Genomic DNA, 19,165 nt, shown 5'->3' on the forward strand with positions numbered 1-19,165 from the left:
ATTATTGGTAGTATGTTTACGATCCACTGTTGGTTGAATCTGCCAAGGTGGAATCCATGGATAAAATGTGGGACTTAAGCATCTGAGGATTTTGGTACCCATGGTGGGTCTTGAAACTAATCTCCTGCAGATACTGAGGAACAACTGTAATACAATAATATGTAATGTTATAACATACACAGTAATTCCATCTTTGTAAACCATAGCAAAATTGTGTGAGTTTATTTATATGGACCTGTATCTTCATAAGGAAAGAGTTATATAGGAAAGGGCTTGGTGGTCTTGAGGTAGATTCTTTTAGTTCTTACTCATTATAATTTTTAAAATGTGATTGCTCTAAAAGTTGTTTTTATCTTTTCCTGTATACTTAAGTTCAATATGTGTATAAAAAGCACATGAACTCTTCTGCATAGACTGTAATTGAGAATCTAGGTCAGAGCCAGTCTTGAGTTCAAGGACCAGGTTCTGGATTTATTCCTGCGGAAAATGGCAACTCATTGACTCACTGAATGATTTCAAGGAGGGATTCTTTATGATTTGACTTATTTCCTAGAAAGGAAAGCTTCACAGCCAAAAAGTATGCCTGACACCACAGATGATTGTTCTCTTTAAGTCCCACTAAGTTTAGATTTTAGCTTAGATTAGAGCTTAGAGTTGGCTCATATGTCTATATAATATATATAAAAAACTGAATGCTGTTGGAGACTTCAGAATTGCTTTCTCAAATATGTGTATTACTAACACAGCCCTAGAGCCACTTTTTTAGAGTCCATCAAGGCTTTTTCAGTACTTCCCATCTTTAAACATTGCAAGTACTTTAGGCAAGGCCAGTACAGCAAAAGTAAAATAAAATACCCTAAAGGATAATGCCTGGTTTGATTTGTTTTTGTGTTTTCTTTCTTTGAGTTGACATATCCTGTTCCAGTGTTTGCTTTTGTTCCCTCTTCCATTTTTTTTTTTTTTTTTTTTTTTAAACATCTTTATTGGAGCATAATTGCTTTACAATGGTATGTTAGTTTCAGCTTCACAACAAAATGAATCAGTTATATATATACATATGTTCCCATATCTCTTCCCGCTTGCGTCACCCTCCCTCCTACCCTCCCTATCCCACCCCTCCAGGCGGTCACACAGCACCGAGCTGATCTCCCTGTGCTATGTGGCTGCTTCCCACTAGCTATCTACCTTACGTTTGGTAGTGTATACATGTCCATGCCTCTTTATTGCTTTGTCACCGTTTACCCTTCCCCCTCCCCATAGCCTCAAGTCCATTCTCTAGTAAGTCTGTGTCTTTATTCCTGTTTCACCCCTAGGTTTTTCATGACATTTTTTTTTTCTTAAATTCCATATATATGTGTTAGCATACGGTATTTGTCTCTCTCTTTCTGACTTACTTCACTCTGTATGACAGACTCTAGGTCTATCCACCTCATTACAAATAGCTCAATTTCGTCTCTTTTTATGGCTGAGTAATACTCCATTGTATATATGTGCCACATCTTCTTTATCCATTCATCCGATGATGGACACTTAGGTTGTTTCCATCTCTGGGCTATTGTAAATAGAGCTGCAATGAACATTTTGGTACATGACTCTTTTTGAATTATGGTTTTCTCAGGGTATATGCCCAGTAGTGGGATTGCTGGGTCATATGGTAGTTCTATTTGTAGCTTTTTAAGGAACCTCCATACTGTTCTCCACAGTGGCTGTATCAATTTACATTCCCACCAACAGTGTAAGAGGGTTCCCTTTTCTCCACACCCTCTCCAGCATTTATTGTTTCTAGATTTTTTGATGATGGCCATTCTGACTGGTGTGAGATGATATCTCATTGTAGTTTTGATTTGCATTTCTCTAATGATTAGTGATGTTGAGCATTCTTTCATGTGTTTGTTGGCACTCTGTATATCTTCTTTGGAGAAATGTCTATTTAGGTCTTCTGCCCATTTTTGGATTGGGTTGTTTGTTCTTTTGTTATTAAGCTGCATGAGCTGCTTATAAATTTTGGAGATTAATCCTTTGTCAGTTGCTTCATTTGCAAATATTTTCTCCCATTCTGAGGGCTGTCTTTTGGTCTTCTTTATGGTTTCCTTTGCTGCGCAAAAGCTTTTAAGTTTCATTAGGTCCCATTTGTTTACTTTTGTTTTTATTTCCATTTCTCTAGGAGGTGGGTCAAAAAGGATCTTGCTGTGATTTATGTCATAGAGTGTTCTGCCTATGTTTTCCTCTAAGAGTTTGATAGTTTCTGGCCTTACATTTAGGTCTTTAATCCATTTTGAGCTTATTTTTGTGTATGGTGTTAGGGAGTGATCTAATCTCATACTTTTACATGTAGCTGTCCAGTTTTCCCAGCACCACTTATTGAATAGGCTGTCCTTTCTCCACTGTACATTTCTGCCTCCTTTGTCAAAGATAAGGTGACCATATGTGCGTGGGTTTATCTCTGGGCTTTCTATCCTGTTCCATTGATCTATATTTCTGTTTTTGTGCCAGTACCATACTGTCTTGATTACTGTAGCTTTGTAGTATAGTCTGAAGTCAGGAAGCCTGATTCCTCCAGCTCCATTTTTCGTTCTCAAAATTGCTTTGGCTATTCGGGGTCTTTTGTGTTTCCATACAAATTGTGAGATTTTTTGTTCTAGTTCTGTGAAAAATGCCAGTGGTAGTTTGATAGGGATTGCATTGAATCTGTAGATTGCTTTGGGTAGTAGAGTCATTTTCACAATGTTGATTCTTCCAATCCAAGAACATGGTATATCTCTCCATCTATTTGTATCATTTTTAATTTCTTTCATCAGTGTCTTATAATTTTCTGCATACAGGTCTTTTGTCTCCTTAGGTAGGTTTATTCCTAGGTATTTTATTCTTTTTGTTGCAATGGTAAATGGGAGTGTTTTCTTGATTTCACTTTCAGATTTTTCATCCTTAGTGTATAGGAATGCCAGAGATTTCTGTGCATTAATTTTGTATCCTGCTACTTTACCAAATTCATTGATTAGCTCTAGTAGTTTTCTGGTAGCATCTTTAGGGTTCTGTATGTATAGTATCATGTCATCTGCAAACAGTGACAGCTTTACTTCTTCTTTTCCGATTTGGATTCCTTTTATTTCCTTTTCTTCTCTGATTGCTGTGGCTAAAACTTCCAAAACTATGTTGAATAAGAGTGGTGAGAGTGGGCAACCTTGTCTTGTTCCTGATCTTAGTGGAAATGCTTTCAGTTTTTCACCATTGAGGACGATGTTGGCTGTGGGTTTGTCATATATGGCCTTTATTATGTTGAGGAAAGTTCCCTCTATGCCTACTTTCTGCAGGGTTTTTATCATAAATGGGTGTTGAATTTTGTCAAAAGCTTTCTCTGCATCTATTGAGATGATCATATGGTTTTTCTCCTTCAATTTGTTAATATGGTGTATCACGTTTATTGATTTGCGTATATTGAAGAATCCTTGCATTCCTGGAATAAACCCCACTTGATCATGGTGTATGATCCGTTTAACGTGCTGTTGGATTCTGTTTGCTAGTATTTTGTTGAGGATCTTTGCATCTATGTTCATCAGTGATATTGGCCTGTAGTTTTCTTTCTTTGTGACATCCTTGTCTGGTTTTGGTATCAGGGTGATGGTGGCCTCGTAGAATGAGTTGGGGAGTGTTCCTCCCTCTGCTATATTTTGGAAGAGTCTGAGAAGGATAGGTGATAGCTCTTCTCTAAATGTTTGATAGAATTCGCCTGTGAAGCCATCTGGTCCTGGGCTTTTGCTTGTTGGAAGATTTTTAATCACAGTTTCAATTTCAGTGCTTGTGATTGGTCTGTTCATATTTTCTATTTCTTCCTGATTCAGTCTTGGCAGGTTGTGCCCTTCTAAGAATTTGTCCATTTCTTCCAGGTTGTCCATTTTATTGGCATAGAGTTGCTTGTAGTAATCTCTCAAGATCTTTTGTATTTCTGCAGTGTCAGTCGTTACTTCTCCTTTTTCATTTCTAATTCTATTGATTTGAGTCTTCTCCCTTTTTTTCTTGATGAGTCTGGCTAATGGTTTATCAATTTTGTTTATCCTTTCAAAGAACCAGCTTTTAGTTTTATTGATCTTTGCTATCGTTTCCTTCATTTCTTTTTCATTTATTTCTGATCTGATTTTTATGATTTCTTTCCTCCTGCTAACTTTGGGGTTTTTTTGTTCTTCTTTCTCCAATTGCTTGAGGTGCAAGGTTAGGTTGTTTATTCGAGATGTTTCCTGTTTCTTAAGGTAAGATTGTATTGCTATAAACTTCCCTCTTAGAACTGCTTTTGCTGCATCCCATAGATTTTGAGTCGTCGTGTCTCCATTGTCATTTGTTTCTAGGTATTTTTTGATTTCCCCTTTGATTTCTTCAGTGATCACTTCGTTATTAAGTAGTGTATTGTTTAGCCTCCATGTGTTTGTATTTTTTACAGATCTTCTCCTGTGATTGATATCGAGTCTCATAGCGTTGTGGTCGGAAAAGATACTTGATACAATTTCAATTTTCTTAAATTTACCAAGGCTTGATTTGTGACCCAAGATATGATCTATCCTGGAGAATGTTCCATGAGCACTTGAGAAAAATGTGTATTCTGTCGTTTTTGGATGGAATGTTCTATAAATATCAATTAACTCCATCTCATTTAGTGTATCATTTAAAGCTTGTGTTTCCTTATTTATTTTCATTTTGGATGATCTGTCCATTGGTGAAAGTGGGGTGTTAAAGTCCCCTACTATGAATGTGTTACTGTCGATTTCCCCTTTTATGGTTGTCAGTATTTGCCTTATGTATTGAGGTGCACCTATGTTGGGTGCATAAATATTTACAATTGTTATATCTTCCTCTTGGATCGATCCCTTGATCATTATGTAGTGTCCTTCATTGTCTCTTCTAATAGTCTTTGTTTTAAAGTCTATTTTGTCTGATATGAGAATTGCTACTCCAGCTTTCTTTTGGTTTCCATTTGCATGAAATACCTTTTTCCATCCCCTTACTTTCAGTCTGTATGTGTCTCTAGGTCTGAAGTGGGTCTCTTGTAGACAGCAAATATATGGGTCTTGTTTTTGTATCCATTCAGCCAATCTGTGTCTTTTGGTGGGAGCATTTAGTCCATTTACATTTAAGGTAATTATCGATATGTGTGTGCCCATTCCCATTTTCTTAATTGTTTTGGGTTTGTTATTGTAGGTCTTTTCCTTCTTTTGTGTTTCTTGCCTAGAGAAGTTCCTTTAGCAGTTGTTGTAGAGCTGGTTTGGTGGTGCTGAACTCTCTCAGCTTTTGCTTGTCTCTAAAGGTTTTAATTTCTCCATCAAATCTGAATGAGATCCTTGCTGGGTAGAGTAATCTTGGTTGCAGGTTTTTCTCCTTCAACACTTTCAATATGTCCTGCCACTCCCTTCTGGCTTGCAGAGTTTCTGCTGAAAGATCAGCTGTTAACCTTATGGGGATTCCCTTGTGTGTTATTTGTTGTTTTTCCCTTGCTGCTTTTAATATGTTTTCTTTGTATTTAATTTTTGACAGTTTGATTAATATGTGTCTTGGCGTATTTCTCCTTGGATTTATCCTGTATGGGACTCTCTGTGCTTCCTGGACTTGATTAACTATTTCCTTTCCCATATTAGGGAAGTTTTCAACTATAATCTCTTCAAATATTTTCTCAGTCCCTTTCTTTTTCTCTTCTTCTTCTGGAACCCCTATAATTCGAATGTTGGTACGTTTAATGTTGTCCCAGAGGTCTCTGAGACTGTCCTCAGTTCTTTTCATTCTTTTTTCTTTATTCTGCTCTGCAGTAGTTATTTCCACTATTTTATCTTCCAGGTCACTTATCCGTTCTTCTGCCTCAGTTATTCTGCTATTGATCCCATCTAGAGTACTTTTAATTTCATTTATTGTGTTGTTCATCGTTGCTTGTTTCATCTTTAGTTCTTCTAGGTCCTTGTTAACTGATTCTTGCATTTTGTCCATTCTATTGTCCATTCTATCTCCAAGATTTCGGATCAACCTTACTATCATTATTCTGAATTCTTTTTCAGGTAGACTGCCTATTTCCTCTTCATTTGTTAGGTCTGATGGGTTTTTATCTTGCTCCTTCATCTGCGGTGTGTTTTTCTGTCTTTTCATTTTGCTTATCTTACTGTGTTTGGGGTCTCCTTTTTTGCAGGCTGAAGGTTCGTAGTTCCTATTGTTTTTTGTGTCTGTCCCCAGTGGCTAAGGTTGGTTCAGTGGGTTGTGTAGGCTTCCTGGTGGAGGGTACTAGTGCCTGTGTTCTGGTGGATGAGGCTAGATCTTGTCTTTCTGGTGTGCAGGTCCACGTCTGGTGGTGTGTTTTGGGGTGTCTGTAGACTTATTATGATTTTGGGCAGCCTCTCTGCTAATGGGTGGGGTTGTGTTCCTGTCTTGCTAGTTGTTTGGCATAGGATGTCCAGCACTGTAGCTTGCTGGTCGTTGAGTGAAGCTGGGTGCTGGCGTTGAGATGGAGATCTCTCGGAAATTTTTGCTGTTTGATATTATGTGCAGCTGGGAGGTCTCTTGTGGATCAGTGTCCTGAAGTTGGCTCTCCCACCTCAGAGGCACAGCACTGACTCCTGGCTGCAGCCCCAAGAGCCTTTCATCCACAGGGCTCCTTAATTTGGGATGATTGGTTGTCTATTCAGGTATTCCACAGATGCAGGGTATATCAAGTTGATTGTGGAGCTTTAATCCGCTGCTTCTGAGGCTGCTGGGAGAGATTTCCCTTTCTCTTCTTTGTTCTCACAGCTCCCAGGGGCTCAGCTTTGGATTTAGCCCCGCCTGTGCGTGTAGGTCGCCGGAGGGCGTCTGTTCTTTGCTCAGACAGGACGGGGTTAAAGGAGCCGCTGATTCGGAGGCTCTGGCTCACTCAGGCCCGGGGGGTAGGGAGGGGCACGGAGTGTGGGGTGGGCCTGCGGCTGCAGAGGCCGGCCAGACGTTGCAGCCTGAGGCGCGGCTGTGCGTTCTCCCGGGGGAGTTGTCCCTGGATCCCGGGACCCCGGCAGTGGCGGGCTGCACAGGCTCCCCGGAAGGGCGCGTGGCCAGTGACCTGTGTTCGCACACAGGCCTCCCGGTGGCGGCAGCAGCGGCCCTAGCCGCTCTGGGCGGCCCTAGCCACGTCCGTCTCTGGGCTCCGCACCCCTAGCCGCGGCTCGCGCCCGTCCCTGGAGCTCTCTCAAGCAGCGTTCTTAATCCCCTCTCCTCGTGCACCAGGAAACAAAGAGGGACGTAAAAGTCTCTTGCCTCTTCGGCAGTTCCAGACTTCTCCCCGGACTCTCTCCCGGCCAGCCGCGGTGCACCAACGCCCCGCAGGCTGTGTTCACGCCGCCAACCTCAGTCCTCTCCCGGCGCTCCGACAAAAGCCGGAGCCTCAGCTCCCAGTCCCGCCCGCCCCGGCGGGCGAGCAGACAAGCCTCTCGGCTGGCAAGTTCCGGTCGGCCCGATCCTCTGCGCTGGAATCTGTCCGCTTTGCCCTCCGCACCCCTGTTGCTGTGCTCTCCTCCGCGGCTCCCAAGCTCCCCCACTCCGCCTCCCGAAGTCTCCACCCGCGAAGGGGCTTCCTAGTGTGTGGACACTTTTCCTCCTTCACAGCTCTCTCCCGCTGGTGCAGGACCCGTCCCTATCCTTTTGTCTCTGTTTAGTTTTTTCTTTTGCCCTACCCAGGTACGTGGGGGGTTTCTTGCCTTTTGGGAGGTCTGAGGTCTTCTGCCAGCGTTCAGTAGATGCTCTGTAGGAGTTGTTCCACGCGTAGATGTATTTCTGGTGTATCTGTGGGGAGGAACGTGATCTCCGCGTCTTACTCTTCCGCCATCTTCCCGGAAGTCCCCCCTCTTCCATTTTTAATGGCAGCCATATAGTGGACTCACAGCTTTTAGAATTTTTCTTCAGCCCCCTTAAATCTCATTTTAGTCATTATCTTATATGACTCAATATACTACATGTTCTCATTTCTCTTCCCTTCTCCCAGGCTTACTGCTTTCCTGAGGTTTATGTTTATCCTGGGCATATTTTCTCATCTGTGGACATAAAATTGACTTTTTGGGCTGCTGATTTTGATATTTTATATTTGCTGTTCTTTCTATTTACTTTTACAATGAGGAAGAGCTGTTTTAAAAGTGACCCTTGGAAAGATGTTCATTTCCCTAGCCAAGACCCTGCCTTATAAAGTCTCTCTCTCTTCTAATACGACCCTACACTTCTCCCTGGTGCATTGCTCCTTTGTACATCTTAATGCTGTGAGCTTTTGTGGATACTTATCTGATCATTGTTCTAATGTGGCAGCACCTACTACAGGTCCCTTGTTGGCTTCAGAGACCAATTTCACTGTGACTGTGGAAGATTGCAGAGTGCAGGGTGAGGGGAAGAAGACATCTATACCTTACTGCTCACAGAGAGTCCTCAACTTATTGTCCCCTCTTTTATCCTTACTTTCTGAATCAAGTGTGTGTAAAAATAGAAAATGTATATATGTAAGCTATTTACCTTTCTCACTTCACAGTTCCAATGCTGTGCTCCTCCTCTCCTCTGACTGAGCAAAGACACCCTCCATCTGTAATATCCCTCACTGCACTGCACCCACTATATTCACGCTTGATTGTCAAGTCATATTACAAAATTCAGCTCTGAGACACTTCACAAATAAGTGAAGCAATTTTAATATGCTATAACTTACTATGTTTTATTATATACAACATATAATAAATTTTGGATCCTTTTAAGCAAATTAGGCATTTTGATAGTGCCTTCATAATATCTCCTGAATAACTCCATTATAAACTTCCTATTATATTATATGGTATAGTTCTTTTCTAGTTCTGTTTCCCTATTTTGATTATAAGCTATATGAGGCTGAAACTTTGCTATTCTTATCTATCTTCCTTCAACTCCATAGAACTAGATAGTACTAGAGCTCATTAATTTATTGTTATTAACTAATCAATAATAGAATGAGAGGACCCGTGTTTCCATCCATGAGACTTATAAGGGCAAGAACAGTGCCAGCACAGAGTACACACTCCCAAATATCCTTAACTGGAGAATGGATAAACCAATGGTGATACATCCATACAATGGAATACTACTCAATAACAGAGGGGAACAAAGTACAGATACAATTACAGGAATGAATCTCTCAAATACCTTATGCTAAATGAAAGAAGCCAAACTCAAAAGCCTGAACACTTTATGAGTCCATTTATACCTCATTCTGGAAAAGACAAAACAATAGGGACAGAAAAGTCATCTGTGCTTGCCAAAGACTGAGGGTGAGGGCAGGAGTGTTTGACAAATGAGGAGCATGAGGGAAATTCTGTGTGGGTAATGAAACTGTTCTATATTTTGATTGTGGTGGTAGTTACACGATTGCATATGTTTGTTAAAACCCTCATAACTTATAGAATATGGAGTGAATTTTACTGCATGTAAATTATACCTTAATAAAAAATTTTCAAAATTATGGTTGAGTAAAAGAATAAATGAAGACACCACATCTTTAAGTAGAAACAATACAATTAGAGAAATGAAGTCTTAGGTAAAGAGTTGCAGTGCAAAGAGAAGACAAGGAGATGAGTCCCTGTGGAAGGGCTTAGACTCCTCAAATCCATGTCAGGTTTTGACATTGACAAGCTATGAATCAAAGCATCAGAAGAAAGAAAATCCCTAATGGGGACTTTATTTTCTAGAAATCATCTTGTTGGCACTCCTAGGGCAATATTAACCTGTGTGGCAGGGTAATTACTAACTCTCCTTGCTAATATCTAAAATGACTAGCTTTGCTATAATAATAGAAACATGAATTTGAAGTAAAACAATAGCAAGAAATTTTCTTTTCAGATTTTACCTCTTTCTAGTGATATGTCTGAGTTTGCAAATGTTAAAAGAAAAAAAAACATAAGGTGGTCAACCTGTATCTATCTATCTATTTATATCACTAGTTATCTATCAAGGAGAAATATTAAGGGCTTATAGAACTTAAGGAGACCCAAGCTTAAGAGCAAGAAATCTTTGTTTTTGTAGAACAATGTGAAATAACCCAAAGTGGCAAGGAATGAAATATATCAATAGAGAATTGACCATAACAGTGGAAGGTATTTGAATATTTTATGGAATGTTGTTCACGCTCAGGAAAGGAATACATATCTAGAACTTGTAAGTGACATTGAAAGATGATAGCACATTTTTAAAACTTTTTAAAAATTAAAGTATATTTAACTTACAATGTTGTGTTAGTTTCAGGTGTACAGCAAGGTGATTCAGTTATGTATACATATGCATTCTTTTTCATATTCTTTTCCATTATAGGTTATTACAAGACATTAGATATAGTTTCCTGTGCTATATAGTAAGTCCTTGCTGTTTATCTATTTTATATATAGTAGTGTGTATATGTTAATACAAAAGTCCTAATTTATCTCTCCCCACTCCATCCACTTTGGTAACCATAAGTTTGTTTTCTATGTCTGTGAGTTGATTCTGTTTTGTAAATAAATTCACTTATATCATTTTTTTAGATTCCACATATAAGTGATATCATTTGTCTTTGTCTGACCTACTTCACTTAATATCATAATCTCTAGGTCTATGTTACTGCAAATGGCATTATTTCACTCTCTTTAATGACTGAGTAATATTCCATTGTGTATATATACCACATCTTCTTTATCCATTCATCTGTCAATGGACACGTAGGTTGCTTCTATGTCTTGGCTATTATAAATAGTGTTGCTATGAACATTGGGGTGCATGTATCTTTTTAAATTAGAGTTTTATTTGGCTATATGCCAAAACAATCTTGAGAAAGAAGAATGGAGCTGGAGGAATCACATTCCCTGACTTCAGACTATACTACAAAGTGACAGTAATAAAAAAAAGTGTGGTACTGGCACAAAAACGGACATATAGATCAGTGGAATAGGATAGAAAGCCCAGAAATAATCCTACACAACTATGATCAATTAATCTGCAATAAAGGAGGCAAGAATGTACAATGGAGAAAAGACAGTCTCTTCAATAAGTGGTGCTGGGAAAACTGGAAAACTACATATAAAAGAATGAAATCAGATCATTCTCTAACACAGTACACAAAAATAAAATCAAAATGGATTAAAGACCTAAATGTAAGACTGTATACTATAAAACTCCTAGAGGAAAACATAAGCAGAACACTCTTTTTTTGGCTCCATCTCCTAGACTAATGGGACTAAAAACAAAAATAAACAAATGGGACCTATTTAAACTTAAAAGCTTTTGCACAGGAAAGGAAATGGTAAATAAAACAAAACGACAACCCACAGAATGGGAGAAAATATTTTCAAATGATGCTACTGACAAGGAATTAATTTCCAAAATATACAAATATCTCAAACAGCTTCATGTCAAAAAAACAAACAACCTAATCAAAAGCTGGGCAGAAGACCTAAATAGACATTTCTCCAGAGAAGACATACAGATGTCCAACTGGCACATGAAACATTGCTCATTATTAGAGAAATGAAAATCAAAACTAAAATGAGGTATCACCTCACCCCAATCAAAATGGCCATCATTAAAAAGTCTGCAAATAATGAATGCTGGAGAGGATGTGGAGAAAAAGGAACCCTCCTGCACTGTTGGTGGGAATGTAAATTGGTACAGCCACTGTGAACAGCATGGAGGTTCCTTTAAAAATAAAAATAGATTTATCATGTGATCCTGCAATCCCACTCCTGGGCATATATCTGAATAATAGCACATTTGAGGATTTTACTTGATGACAGCATACTTGTGGGAAAGTGAGTGCTGAGGCAAATCTTCTTAATAGATAAAAATCCATAATTCTCCCCACCCACTACCATTCCACAAAGTTCAGATCAAACGATACAGATGGATGGTAAGGAATACATTGCCATGCCTTATTATCTAACCAACAACAAAAATATAAAAGGATAAGGAAGTGATAACAGAGGAGGAGCTGCACACTGAGGGGAGAGAAACCACAGTGGGAGACTGAGCAGGGAGGGAAAAAATAAAGGACAGTGAGGGAGAGGAAGAAACTTTAAAAATATTCCTAGAGATTAATATTTTCTTTCTATAGGATTTAAGAAAAGCAAATAAAATATATGAATGATTTTTAAAAGTTGTTTGCACACTACTATATTATAAAATAGGTAACTAATAAGGACCTACTGTGTAGCACAGGGAACTCTACTCAATACTCTGTAATTGCCTATACGGGAAAAGAATCTAAAAAAGAGTGGATATATGTATATGTATAAGTGATTCCTTTGCTGTACACCTGAAACTAACACAACATTGCAAAGCAATTGTACATCAATAAAAATTTAAAAGCCAAAAAAAGAAAAAGATGTTTGATGCATGGAGAATTCTTTTGAACACAAACATTACAGAAGTGACACAAGTATGCTGCTATTGACATTTTTCAATTTAAATTTTAGTTTTTGGTTTTAATTTTTACTTTTTAATAAGAATTAGACTACATAAGGGACTTTCCTGGTGGTGCAGTGGTTAAGAATCTGCCTGCCAATGCAGAGGACACAGGTTCGAGCCCTGGTCCAGGAAGATCCCATATGCCATGGAGCAGCTAATCCCATGCACCACAACTACTGAGCCTGTGCTCTAGAGCCTACAAAACACAAATACTGAGCCCGTGTGCCACAACTATTGAAGCCCAGTACCTAGAGCCCATGCTCCACAACAAGAGAATCCACCACAATGAGAAGCCCATGCACTGCAACAAAGAGTAGCCCCTGCTTGCCCCAACTAGAGAAAACCCATGCTCAGCAATGAAGACCCAATGCAGCCAAAAATAAATAAATAAAACCTTTAAAAAAACTAATCCTTTAAAAAAAAAGAATTAAACTACATAAAAATCTTAACAAATAAACTTATATATACACATGCATTTAAATATTTATATATGTATATAATTATATTTATATAAGCTATATTTATACACGCACTTGTAAAATTGTACGTGTGTACGTTTATATATGTATATAATGCTATAATGTACATAATGCTATGTATATATACATATATATAATTTTATATTATAAAATTATATATTTAATAAATATTTTATTAACACTAAAACTAATTGGTAGCACATTGCATTGTCTGTAACAGTCACAAAAAATATGCCCCACTCCACATGCTTTTCTACAATGAGACTTTTCCATTCTCCCATCAAGGAGTAGAGTCTAATTCCCCTTGAACCTGGGCTGACCTTATGACATGCTCGTAACCAGTGAACTTAATGGAATTGATGTTGTGTTACTTACAAGTCTAGGTAAGAGAGAGCCATGCAGCTTCCAGCTGGTTCCCTTGGAATGCTCTGCCTTGAAACCCATCTACCTTATGGCATATGTAGAAATCATATGTGGGTATTCCAGCTGATGGCCCCAGCTGAGCTCTGTTCTCAAATCTTTCCAGCCAAGGCATTAAATATATGAATTATGAAGCCACCAGATTACTCACTCCCCTGGTCCTTTTAGCCATCCCCAACATTCAAGTCTTCCCTGATGAGGCTCCAGACATCATGGAGTAGAGACAAGCTATGCCCCCATGCCCTATCAAAATACTTGAAGAATTTTGAAATTTTTAATTATGCTTATATTTTCATTATAAGCATAATGAAATATTTGTCATTTTATCCCACTAAATTTGAAGTGGTTTTTTACACAGCAGTAATAAAAGTGTGGGTATGTGTGTATACATACAATATATATTATATAATAATAATATGTATGTGTGGATATATATATATGCACAATTGTTTCTATTTCTAAGCTGGGTGGTGTAGTCATATATATATGATATATATATATATATGTAATGATATATAATATATATATTTATGCACTATACTGTCCAGTTTAGAAATAAAAATATTACTTGTAACTTTCAAGCCTTTGTCCCAATTTAATTCTTTTTACTTGATATTGCCTTTCTATGAAGAGTAACCACTATTCCAAGTTGTGTTTTCATTATTTGTCTTTTGTTATGATAAATCTATATTAAATATGTACATGCACATATATACATACATACGTGTAGATTTCTAAATAGAATAATAATAGTAATTTTCCAAGTTTTTGAAATTTGTATGTGACATTATATTTTTCCCATCCAACATTTTTTAAGATTTATTAATATATATATTTATAGCTAAAGTTCACTCATTTTCACACTGTATGATATTCTACTATATAATTATATACTAACTCATTTAATCATCCTGGCAGTGAATATTTGGGTTATTCCTGTGTTTTCACAATTGAAAATATTGCTTTTCATACTTTTGTATGTGTCACACATGCAAAGGTTTTACTAGAAATGAAGTGTTTGATCAAAAGATACTATCTTCACGTTGAACAAATAGTGCCAAATTGCTTTACCAAGGAATTTCAGTAATTTACATTCCCAGCAGTGGTATAAAAGGGTTCTCTTATCATTTTTTTAGTAGTCTCTTATTCTTTACTCACTTTTTAAAAAAATTCAAGTTTTTATTTCTTTATTCACTTCAAAGAGATATTTTATTTTCTCTATGTGATAATTCCAATATATGAAGTCCTTGACTATCTAAATCAGAAGTAGGTCAATTTTCTGTTAAGGGAAATATGATAAATATTTTAGGCTGTGGGCTATAGAATGTATTTCACAATTACTCAGCTCTGCCATTATAGACTACAAGTAGCCATAGACAATGCATAAAGAAATGAGCATGGCTGAGTTCCAATAAAGCTTTATTTGTAAGAACAGGCAGCAGAATGAATTTGCCAACCACTAGTCTAGATCATGTGAAGTTTTTGTTTTCTGTTTGTCTGTTTTAATATAATTCATGGCGACTTTTCTCTGTGTGTATGTTAATTTTTTTATAGTGAATTCATTGTTTGGCTGAATTTAACCCATGTAACTTATGTTAGCAGCCAGCAGTTTTCCTCCAGACAGTTATTTGTTCCCACTGGGCGTGAGGGGTAGCCAGCAACCTGGAAGAACTTCATTGTTTTGTAAATTTTCTGTTAATTTCTACTTATCTATTTTGGAAGCTCTTTAATTTAATGTCTGCTCTGATTTCCCAGGCTCTTTAGAAAATAGAATAAATTAAGAGTCAAGACCAGCTCAGGAACAAATCATTGCTAAACATTCTATAGAAGGATATTTTTGTTATTAGTTGTTTTTCCATTCAGAACTGTGGCAGGGCCTGATAGATTTCATTATGGACTTTGCTGTCAGACAATTTTTTTTTTTCCAACCTGTATTTCACAGAAGCTCTTGGCTCTTCAAAACTTCCAGCTAAACATGTGGATCTCAGATTCTAGTCCCCAGCTCAGCATGTTCCCAAGATCTACTCTTCCAAATCCCTCATGATTAATAATTCCAAAACTTTACATTCCTAAAATCCCAGAATATTCATACTCACTTCCTGACTTTGCCTCATTGTTCTCTTTGATATACGCCTTGAGGCATCTTTTAAAAATCTTTGGCACTTTTTCTTCTTCTATCATTTATTCTCCCATTTTTCTTATAATTGTTGGTTTATAGCTTTTAAAATATTTTATTTAATTTTAATTATAGTTAAACTATAATTATAATTGCAGATAAACTTGGGGAATGTTTTCAGTTAACCATGGTTATTTAATCTGCCACACTTACCTGAAAACCATGATTATAAATATTTTATTTAATTAAACCTACTTCTGATAATGACTGCCATTTTTTGACCCTCTACTACTGTCAAGATGCTTCATACATTATTAAACAATAACCCTATGGAGAAGGCACTATTTTTTCTGTGGTAGTCATTGGTGTTGCTTGAAAATATTTAAATTCTCCGCCCTTTCTGGGCACAGGATGGGAACGCACCCGACTACCTACTTTGAAGTTTGTCATGACAACGTGACTTGTTTGACCAATGTAATGCGACTGACAGTGCCATGTGTCATTTCCAAGTCAAAGCTGTGAGGTCTACTGCAGAATACAGATGGAATTTTCCTTTTTCCATTGATTTCATGGAAGCACCTCTCCATAAGCCTGGGTCCTCAAGTCGCTTCAGCATGCAGAGCCCCATCAACCCAGGTTGAACAGGTATTATAAACAAGAAATAAACATTTTTGTGTAAAGCCATTGAGGTCTGGGGATTGTTTGTTGTTACAATATAATCTGAATAATATAATGTCCACTAACATGAGAAAAAAAATTATTGCTTATATAACAAGGCTAGTAATTGAGGAGGCTGTAATTCAAATCCAAGTTTATTTTGTCAAAGCTCCATGTTGTTTTTGCTTTACAATGCTGCCTTGCAAGCTGAGGAGGTTCTCAGCCTTCTGAATGTCTGAAGTCAATGGATAAATTTGGAGCCAGTAGACAAATAGTGATACCACCCAGAATTCTGGAGCCATCTCTTACAAATGAGCATTTGTACCACATGATATAATTTTTAAAGCAGTTAGATGGAGAACATATGCTAATTACTGTCATCTATTTCTCTTCTGAATTCTGATGACAGAGCAGAATTTCTCTGGTAAGAAATTCTTCATCAGATACCATGATACTTAACCAAAGAAAAGGTTTCAGTAACTTCAGCATGACACTGAACAATTCAGGAAGGTTTCCAACTAGTAATTAGGCTTTAAAAAATTGGAGTCCTGCCCTATCGCACAAGCAAAATAACATCCATGACTGATTTAAATATTCCTCTTTTATTTGTTCTTTGATGTTGTTGCTCGTGAACCCAACTCTGCTCATCACAATGAATCAAGTGTTTTCATTATCAGCAGTACCATGATAGAGGCTGGTCCTGCCCTCAGGTAGTTTACAATTGAAGAGTGGCAATAAGGCAGTTATTGGGCCCCCATGTGTCTTTTCATGGTCAAATTTCAACCAGCATTCAGGCTGAGGTGTACCTCTCATTTGAATTCTGGACCATCTCATGGTAAGCAATATTTCTTTTCACTTCAATCCAAACTGTCTACAAGACCATCTGTTTCTACAAGAGTCCAAGCCAGTTTTATAGACATATTTTAAAAATCTGCTTATCCCTGTGTAAAAGACTTATCTTATATCCACATTCCTACTAGGCTTCACAAATTTCCAATTTTTCAGGCTTTACTCATGAAGACTTTTTTATACAAACTTATACATACTCACAATATTCAGATTTCACTAAGAAAAAACCTCACAATAGATCTCTTCCTTCTAGTTTTCACAGAATGTAATAGAAATGCAAAGCTATGTTCCTGATATTTTTCTAAGGGGCTCTCCTTGACTTTCTTCAAGCCCTAAGCAGCTTTACTTTTACAGAAGTTTCAAAATCATAGAAACTTTAACATAGACACTTGTTTCCAAGATCATACTTGTCAGAAGAAAGTCTCCATTTGAACTTTGTTTCTCATTCTTCAAGGTTACAGATTTTTTTCAGAAATTCTAACTTCTGCTTTCAGCAGGGCTCCCTTTGCTCCTACCTTTGCAGTCTCCTCCATTTGTAATAGAATGTGTACCTCTGGGAGGACAATTGTGACAGTCTTCTCTTTTCCACATGTATCCTACGTGGCTCAAACTGATTCCATTGAGTGTCCAAAACAAAAGTCTCTCTGGCCCAGAGATACTTCAGACCTCAATTCCAGGGCTGCTTTCAAGCTCATGGGCTCCCAGTGTCAGCCCAACATAACCTTGTTTTTCACTGTCAGCATTGCTGCAATGCTGACAGTGGGTTACCCTTCCCTTGCTAGGTTTCGTATATTTCCCCATGTTGTGCAAGTTAAACAACTCCTCATGGTGTCAGATTAGTAAATCTACTAAGCATGACACAAAAATGCTTCTCCGTCACATCCCTTTGTTGTCCTGGAGCAAGACAGACTGCCATTGGATTTTTCTTGGCTCAAGAAGCAAAACCAGCTCTATAATTTGTGGAACCAATTCAAGATAAAAATGTGAAGTCTTTTGTTAAAAGAAATTAAGAAATTCAAGACAATGGACAGCAGAAGATTACATTATGTCTGGGGACTTTGTGACTGCCCAGACTATACGCCCATGAAGCCAACCCTATTGAGGGCAATACCACTTTGACAAGGTGTTCTCCTCAAGAATAGTGTTTCAGGTATTAGTTACCTTCCTGTGGATATTTCTGAGCCCAATGATGATTCTTACTTAGAACTTCCTTAAAACTTCAAATGGGTAAGCCCAGTAGAGTTCTTACTGCAAATAGGACCCTTGGTAGCCCACCATTACCGAACCCCCAAGGACATATGGAAATCTGGACCCATTTTTTGAGCTTGAACACCATCCATACAAATGTTTCCCATAGTAGAGCAAGACTCAGGTTCAATTCTATATTGAATTCTAAAGGATCATGTCTGCTGGACCCTAAGGTGTTAACACGAAAAATGATGCCCCAAATCAAGGGCTCTCTGAACACCATCAAAATGCCTTTTTTAACAAAATTTTCTTTTATTTATTTATTTATTTATTCTGGCTGTGTTGGGTCTTCGTTGCCGGTCATAGGCTTCCTCTAGTTGTGGCAAGCGGGGGCTACTCTTCATTGTGGGCAGGCTTCTCATTGCAGTGGATTCTCTTGCTGCGGAGCACGGACTCTAGGCACATGGACTTCAGTAGCTGTGGCACGTGGGCTCAGTAGTTGTGGCTCATGGGCTCTAGAGCACAGGCTCAGTAGTTGTGGCACACGGGCTTAGTTGCTCCGCGGCATAAATGCCTTTTGAATCATAAATATTGACAGTGGGACAATTATATCTTCTCAAGGTATGTCCTAAAGTTATTTCAAATAAAGGCAATAGTGCTTAAGGGAATATTTTATTTGTGTATAACATGTGTTCCAACATGACTGAGAAAAACATTTGGTCACAGTAATACATGGCCTATTCTCATTTTCATAGAAGTACAAACTTCGTGTCTAAATTTACTATGTAGGTAAGCAGAACAAAAAGTGGCAGAGAGTAAGCATGACCCCTTTTAGGAAAATTATCAGAATAAAAAATTCCAGTGTAAAGCTGAGTGCTGACATGAGCAGTCCAGCTCTCCACCCCTTCAGTCTCGTTATATTTTTTTTCAGTCTCGTTATTTTATATAAAGGATGGTCTTTCATTTCATAACTGCAGTAGAGCTTATACTGTGTCTAAGTGATTCTGTGCTGATGGGTGATATG

The sequence above is a fragment of the Pseudorca crassidens genome, chromosome 5 (assembly GCF_039906515.1).
Source record: "Pseudorca crassidens isolate mPseCra1 chromosome 5, mPseCra1.hap1, whole genome shotgun sequence".
Classification (NCBI taxonomy): Eukaryota; Metazoa; Chordata; class Mammalia; order Artiodactyla; family Delphinidae; genus Pseudorca; species Pseudorca crassidens.